The 8,090-nt window shown below is 46.3% G+C and overlaps 1 non-coding gene across 1 annotated transcript; it reads right to left on the minus strand.

The window, feature by feature from the left end:
• Window positions 1-498: 498 nt before the first annotated feature.
• Window positions 499-660, minus strand: LOC125917831 (U1 spliceosomal RNA). The gene has a single exon (XR_007456310.1). It is a non-coding gene; the product is annotated as a U1 spliceosomal RNA (small nuclear RNA).
• Between the last annotated feature and the right edge of the window lie 7,430 nt (window positions 661-8,090).

The raw sequence follows: 8,090 nt of genomic DNA on the forward strand, positions 1-8,090 counted from the left end.
CCCTTTAATTAAATATTTAGATTAATGGAAAGATCATTACATTTTCTGGTTTTGTTTTATAATTCAGTTACAAAGGGGTGAAAATTTTATCAAGCTTCAGCACTGTCTAAGGATTGATGTTTGGGAATCATCAGTCCAAAACACTTCATACAATTAAATTTTTTTTTAACATTTATTCATTTTTAAGAGACAGAGACAAAGCACGAGTGGGGGAAGGCAGAGAGAGAGGGGGAGACATAGAATCCGAGGCAGGCTCCAGGCTCTGAGCTGTCAGCACAGAGCCCGACGTGGGGCTCGAACCCATGAACTGTGAGATCATGACCTGAGCTGAAGTCAGATGCTTAGCCAACTGAGCCACCCAGGAGCCCCTCATATAATTACTTTAAATCATTTATAATAAATAAATATGATTATCACTCAAATCTTTTCACATAGACACTTGGAGTTAACCACCATATTCATAATTGTCTTTAGTGGCTATTTTTTTTTTTTCTTTTCAGGGGAAAGCGCAAATGCAGTCCCCACTACCACAAATTACATGGTCGAGTTTCCCACATTTGGGGGAATCGCAGGGGTCAGCACATCCGCAGTGCAATGGATAAGCCTGGCCCTGGGAAAATCGCCTTCGTGATTATGGTGTCTCCCCTGCCAGGTAAGTATTTTAGTGGCTATCTTTAACAAAACAAACAAAACAAAATTGTCCTCATTTCAGTTTCTGAGTCTCTGAGATTCCTTTGGGTTTCTTCCATTGGTTCTATCTTTTCATGGTTTAGGAATAAATTGCCTGAATCTAAGAGTATCGCGGTTGCTTACTGGTGGTAACATGGTGCTTCTCTGACGCACTTGTGTCTAAATTTTGATTGTGAAAATAATCTTTCAATACCTACCGATTGTTATGTGTGTATTTATTTTATGAAGCTCATAATGTGCTGTTAGGCACAAAGCATGTTATAAAGCATCCACAGAACACAAAATGTTAAAAAAAAACCACGAAATAAAAAATTCAAGCAGAAGTTCCCATTCTATCTCCAAACCCTCCCATGCTCCCCAATCTCCATCCGCTCTGTGTGTACTGTTCTCTCGTCACTCCTCTGCTCAAAACGCGTCCATAGCTTCCCTGTGTGGAGATCTGATTCTGCAGCATGGCATTTCAAACCTTCTACAACCTTCTACTGAAATCAGTGAACTAAATAAGCATTTGTCTAGCCCTCTCAGGTCCAGTCCTGACCCACCAACCCTCTCCCCTCCCGTTGGGCACGTCTTCCTTCAAGATTCGTTTCAACTGCCCCCTCTGCTGGGAAGGGACTTCTGGAGCCCCAAAACACCTCTTGGGATCTCTCCTTTGAATTTGGATGGAGTTTTTGGTCAACACTGTTGCTTAAGGAAAAGCAGGCACAAGTAGAGAAGAAAAATGAAGCATAACAGCGGGAAAAGAGGCAATAAGATAATCTTCATTGGGGTAGAAAATGTTTGTTCGCTTTGAAGTTGCAAGAAAATCCATGGAAAAATTATTAGAGATAATAGTTAGTAAAGGGACTGTATACCGAATATATATATAATCCAGTGATCTTCATATACACCTGTGATAATTATTTAAAACTATAAGATAATCTCGATCACACTACAATGCCCAAACTGAAGTATCTCGGAATAAAATTGATAAGCAGTGCGCAAGACCCATTTGAAAACAACAGTAACATTTTTACTGAAAGAGAATACTTAAGATGTGGATTCTGTACCGGATTTCTTGGGTTTGAGACCCAACCATGTGACCTTGGGCAAGTAATTAGCCTTCATGTACCTGTTGTACAATAAAGATTTTGACTAGGGGCGCCTGGGTGGCTCAGTCAGTTGAGTGTCTGACTTCGGCTCGGGTCATGATCTCGTGGTTCATGAGTTCGAGCCCAGCGTCGGGCTCTGTGCTGACAGCTCAGAGCCTGGAACCTGCTTCGGATTCTGTGACTCCCCCTCTCTCTGCCCCTCCCCTGCCCATGCTCCCTTGCTCTCTGTCTCTCTCTGTGTCTCAAAAATAAACAACAACAAAAAAAGAATTTGACTTACTTTTGTTCTTGGTTCCTGAGAAGACTCGAAATGCTTGGAATTCTTTCTCTTTTTTAAGTTTATTTAGAGAGAGAGAGAAAGTGCGTGCACAAGCGGGGTGGAGGTGGCAGAGAGAAAGGGAGAGAGAGAACCCAAGCAGGCTCCACACCCAGCCCAGCATGGAGCCTGATGGGCCCCATGAGACCACGACCTGAGCTGAAATCAAGAGTCAGATGCTCGGGGCGCCTGGGTGGCTCAGTCGGTTAAGTGGTCGACTTCGGCTCAGGTCATGATCTCTCGGTCCGTGAGTTCGAGCCCCGCGTCGGGCTCTGTGCTGACAGCTCGGAGGCTGGAGCCTGTTTCAGATTCTGTGTCTCCCTCTCTCTGACCCTCCCCTGTTCATGCTCTGTCTCTCCCTGTCTCAAAAATAAAACGTTAAAAAAAAAAAAAATTAAAAAAAAAAAAAGAGTCAGATGCTCAACTGACTGAGCCACCCACGTGACCCAATCCTTGGAATTTTCTAAGCTTTGTTATTCCTGGTGGTCCCTTGGACCACACCTGAATTTATGCTAATGAGGTGGCTCGGGGGAAGGGGGCTGGTCCTGCCAGAAACACCACCCGTGTGATGAGTACCATGTGACTTCTTCTGGGGAGGAAAGGAGACTGAAGAATTAGCTCAGTCTTATCACCAATGATTCGGTAAATCATGCCTACGTAGTGAAACCCCAGTGAAAAGCTCAGTGGAGCTTCGTGGCTGGTGGACACACTGTTGGGCCTGGCTCCCCAAACCTCGCCCTCTGGTCTCTTTGTTTGATTGGTCCTGATCCTTCATAATGAAACTGCGATCATAGATACAATGTGTTCCTGAGTTCTGTGAGTCTGTCCAATGGATTACGAGACCTAAGGAGATCAGGAGACTCCCTGAATTTGTATCCAGCTGGCCACAAGTGCAGGTGACCTGGGGCCCCCAACTTGGGGCTGGCGTTTCAAGTGAGGGCCGTCTTTCTGGGGGCTGGGCCTGTGGGGTCTTTGACAACTCAGGGTAGTCGGTATCAGAATTGAATGGGTGCTGACTTGCGTAGCTGGAGGAGGGGGCCCCCTGAACAGAAACAGGAGAAAAAGGAGGCGCTACTATTGGAAACAGATGAAGAGCTCAGTGGTAGCCGTGATTTGAGTCGCCAGAGAAATACTCAGCTGGGTAGAATCCAAGGGAGAGCTGGAGCAGGGCTGGGGTCTGATCCGGGCCATGACTCAGGGATGCCTGCAGCATCTGGGTGTGTGGACAGTGCCCGATCCTGGAAGCAAGAGGAGGGAGGGGAACAGCGACTGACCTAGTTGACAAGGTCTGCCTGGCTCTGCTGAGCACTTCTACCGGGATTGTGTTTCAGGAACATCAAGAGAATCACGTAAGACCACGCAATGAAGTACATTTCGCCCTGCCATACGCCTGGGGGTGTGGCTTCTGTTATTGAGACCGAGTTAACGAATAAGAGAAGAATCTGCAGAAGGCTGTGTGGGGAGAAGGGACTTTCAAAGACGCCGACTGGAAAAAGCCTTGATTGACACAGGGCTCCAACGTGCAACATCACCAGGGCCACTGAGAGGCTCCCTGGCCAGTGCTCTATGCCCCGTCTCCCAGAAAGATTTACCAAGTGCTTACTGTGTTTTCCAGTTGTGCTGTTCCAATCCTGATGGGGGAGAGTGGGGATGTCTGGTATCTTGTCACTGTTACATCACCCCAGGAGTAACCAATCTTCTTGGTGGTGTTCTAATTTGTTAATTAAAAGCATTTCTTTTTCTTGTTCTAGAATGTTCGCTTGGGATCAAGCAGAGCCTCTCTCATAATTCGGTGTTCTTGGAGATGTCAGAAGTAGGAAAAGCCTTTGTTTCGAGGGGGCACATGCACCCCAATGTTTATGGTGGCACTATCAACAATAGCCAAAGCATGGAAAGAGCCCAAATGTCTGTCGATGGATGAATGGATAAAGAAGATGTGGGATATATATACAATGGAGTATTACTCGGCAATCCAAAAGAATGAAATCTTGCCATTTGCGATTACGTGGATGGAACTGGAGGGTGTTACGCTAAGCGAAATTAGTCAGAGAAAGACAAATATCATATGACTTCGCTCATATGAGGACTTTAAGAGACAAAACAGGTGAACATAAGGGAAGGGAAACAAAAAGAATATAAAAACAGGGAGGGGGACAAAACAGAAGAGACTCTTAAACATGGAGAACAAACAGAGGGTTACGGGAGGGGTTGGGGGAGGGGGGGATGGGCTACAGGGGTCAGGGGCATTAAGGAATCTACTCCTGAAATCATCGATGCACTAGATGCTAACTTGGATGTAAATTAAAAAAAAAATAAATTTAAAAAAGCTAAACAAAAAAAAAAGTAGGAAAAGCCTTGATTGACACGGTGCTCCAACATGCAGCATCACCAGGGCCACTGAGAGGCTCCCTGGCCAGTGCTCTACGTCCCGTCTCCCAGAAAGATTTACCAAGTGCTCACTGTGCGCTCGACCCTGCAGTACACTGGGCACACAGAGATGGGCAGGCCACTGTCCTTCCTCCTGTGGGAGCTGGTGGGTTAGTGCCCAGGGCACGGAAACCAGTTGCTGTAAAATACATGTGCTCCCAGCCCACAGAGGAGGGACTTGTAACTTGTCCCGAGGTGGGGGAGGTGGTGACATCTGAGATGGGTCTTGAAGTTTGAGTTGGTGTTACCAAGTGAAGGGAGAGGTCAGCAGGAAGGCACTCCCGGGAGAGGAAGAAGGTGCAGAGAAGCACCAAAGTATACGTGACCCTGGCACGCTCAGGATAGGAAGCAACTGGCATGGCTACATTGTAGTGTGGTGTGGTATGGGGGTGGGTGTGTATGCGGCTGGCTGGTGGAAGATGAAGCCGGAAAGGTAGTTTGAGGTAAGCACGGGAAAGGCCTTAGGATTCTACGGGTCTTAGAAACTTCTGGGGGTTTTGAGTTTGAATTCATTTTGTTTTCTTTAGAGAGAGAGAGAGAGAGCGCGCGCGCAGGGGAGAGGGGCAGAGAGGGGGAGAGGAACCCCAAGCAGGCTCTATGCTCAGCACAGAGCCCGACGTGGGGCTCAAACCCACGACCCTGGGATCAGGACCTGAGCCAAAAGCAAGAGTCGGACACTCAACAGATTGAGCCGCCCGGGCACCCGTGAGCACGTGTATTCAGGAACCTGACTCAGGGAATGGATACAGAGCGCCTGCCATTTGGACTCAAGGAAGGCACGGGTTCATCTCCACGTTCAAACTCCCTCAGGATAAACTCACCTGTTACAGTGGAACGGGTCTCAGGGTACAAACCCAGGTGCGCCAAGCGTATCAGGTTTCTTAATTTCCTTTAAATCAGATTGCCTCCGACTCGAGAATCTCCAATCAGCTCGCTGGCAGGAAATTACACCTCAGTCGTTACTGGAGTCCCTCGCTCCAGGAACACGCGAAGGTCCAAAGGTCACCCGGTGCTCAACACTGGGGAGGCCTTTCTGGTTGATGGCTGGCGTCTCTGTGAGTGTGTCCCTTGCTGACCCGTGTTCGTCCCTGCTGTCGCCATACTGCAGGCGCAACACAGGGAGAGCTTACAAGACTTTCGACCTCCCTGTCTGAAGCCCAACTGCGTTAGGTATTCTGCAGAGGAGGCACATTAAGAGAAGCATCCAATACAGAGTCGGAGATCACAGACGGCTTCTTGGAGGAAAGAAAGAAGGCTTCTTTCTGCCAAAGCATTCTGAATCATTTGTTCTTCTCCTTCTGGTGAACCTTCTAGTTAGATAATGTTTTCACTTTTGTCCTCCTCATCCTGCCCCACCTGTTCTGGTCCCTCTAGAATGGCCTTGTTCATCATCTTGCTCTCTTTCCTGCAGATACCATAACTACCCAAGCAAGGCAAAACTGTACAATTTCCAACGGTAAGAGGTGTTAGGAAGCGCTGAGGAAGGAGCGTAAATATAGGTCCTTGTTTTTAAGGCTCTCTGAGTATATGACCTTCTTCTTATTGGTCTTAGGTATCCATCTGCCTAGAAGTAGATCGGGAGTCTTCTACAAGGAACGCGAAGAAGAAAAAGGGAATGAGGGAGGAAGAAGAGAAAGGGCTGACTCCCCCTTTTCATTTTCTCCCTCCCTTCTGAGGCTGAGACATCCAAGACTTTGAGTCTTTGCGTGCCCCATGGGGTCCAGCAAGCCACCCCCTGCCTCCCCACACTCCTTTGGATGCTGCTGCAGAGCAGAGCTGGGAGGCAGGCAGGAGACAGAGGAACCTGAGGGCACAGGCATTCAGTTTTTCATATAGAGATGAAGTATTTTCCAGAGGGACGATTTCGATTGCCGTACTGAGTTCCACTAAATCTAGGTAGACTCGCCTTCCTTCTAAACCATTGCGTTGGGGCTGATGAGGAACACTGGATCTGGTAAGACACGAAATAAATAAGCTTCATCTTCTCTCACAGGTGACTGTATCGTGAGATCTCCAACCTCATATGCCATACAGAGGAGGGTCATGGGATAGATCTCCAACCTCGTATGCCATACAGAGGAGGGTTATGGGATAGGGGGAGGGAATTTTAGAGGCTGTAGAAAAAGGCAGAGACAAGTAAGTTTGGGGGGATGTTTGGAGGATAGTGTGTAACCCAGTTTGGTGGAAATGTTGGGCATATATTGGGCCACGATGGAATGTAGATCCAGAAATTTGGGGCTAATTTGCACCCTGGAGGGAGAATCTGTAGCTGTATCAGTGAGCAATGAGCATTAATCATCAAAGAAATTTAGAAGAGGGGATGTTATTATGGGACAACTGCCCACCTATTAGGCTGAATATTTGGACATCTTTGATGTATAAAAATATGTTCTTACATGGTTCCACCTAACATTGAAGGCAACTATCTTGAGTTCCCATGACAATAAGGCTAATCTTCATCTGTTGGCTCAGGATCCACCAACAGGAACCTCCTGATGGACGAATCTTCATTAAACTGATTCTTTGGAGCCTTAAAACTTTGAAGAGTTCATGATTCCATACTATGAGGCAAATTCATGTAATTCTCAGACACTCAATTTCAAGAAGAAAGCTACACATTATTTATTTTGTAAGTAAGAAATTTTTAAGTAAGGAATCGGTAATGGAGGGGCTAAGGGTAGACCGCCTCAAAATGTACCACTTTGGCAGAGTGATTATTTAAAAAAAAATTTTTTTTAATGTTTATTTTTGAGAGAGAGAGAAAGAGACAGAATGCGAGTGGTGGAGGGGGCAGAGAGAGAGGGAGACACAGAATCTGGAGCAGGCTCCAGGCTCTGAGCTGTCAGCACAGAACCCAATGCGGGACTCGTACTCACGAACCAGGAGATCAGGACCCTAGCTGAAGTCAGATGTCCAATTGACTGAGCCACCCAGGTGCCCCTGGCATAGTGAGTATTTTAAATAAAAGTTACTTAGTAAACAGCTGGTGCAGAACACTCATACCCTCCTCTGTCTCCCCCCCCTCCAAAGAGGAAATACATCTTCCATTTGAAAGATACCCTCCTCTTACTAAGAAGTTAAAAAGACATCCTTATCACCAGAGACAGAGACTTTAAAGCTGAGAAAGGTGTGGAGACAAACGTTGTTACTTTTTTTTTTCTTTTGTAATTTACTAACTCGGCCCAAATTCCACTTCATAATTCCTTGCTAATTAAAGCTCCCAAACATCTATTTTCTTTATCCTGTCAATTACTCACCAATTTGTTATCTCTTTTTTTCCGAAAAGCATAAAAACTGCTTCGGTGTTTCTTTGGGTCTCAATTGCATTATTAGGCCTCCACGTGCACTGAATAAAACCTAGTTTTTTTTCCTCCTATTCATGTGTCCCGTGTAGATTTAATTCTTAGTCCACCTGGAAGACCTCATCTGAGTTTCATTCCAGCCAAATATTGGAACTGTGGTATACTGTGTGCTTGTAATAATTACAGTCTCTAGGTGATGATGTTGTGGAAGAAGGTTCCAAAATGAAGTGAGCGTTGCAAAGAGAGTCATTCAAAACAGGGTCT

The sequence above is a fragment of the Panthera uncia genome, chromosome D1, assembly GCF_023721935.1.
Source record: "Panthera uncia isolate 11264 chromosome D1, Puncia_PCG_1.0, whole genome shotgun sequence".
Lineage (NCBI taxonomy): Eukaryota > Metazoa > Chordata > Mammalia > Carnivora > Felidae > Panthera > Panthera uncia.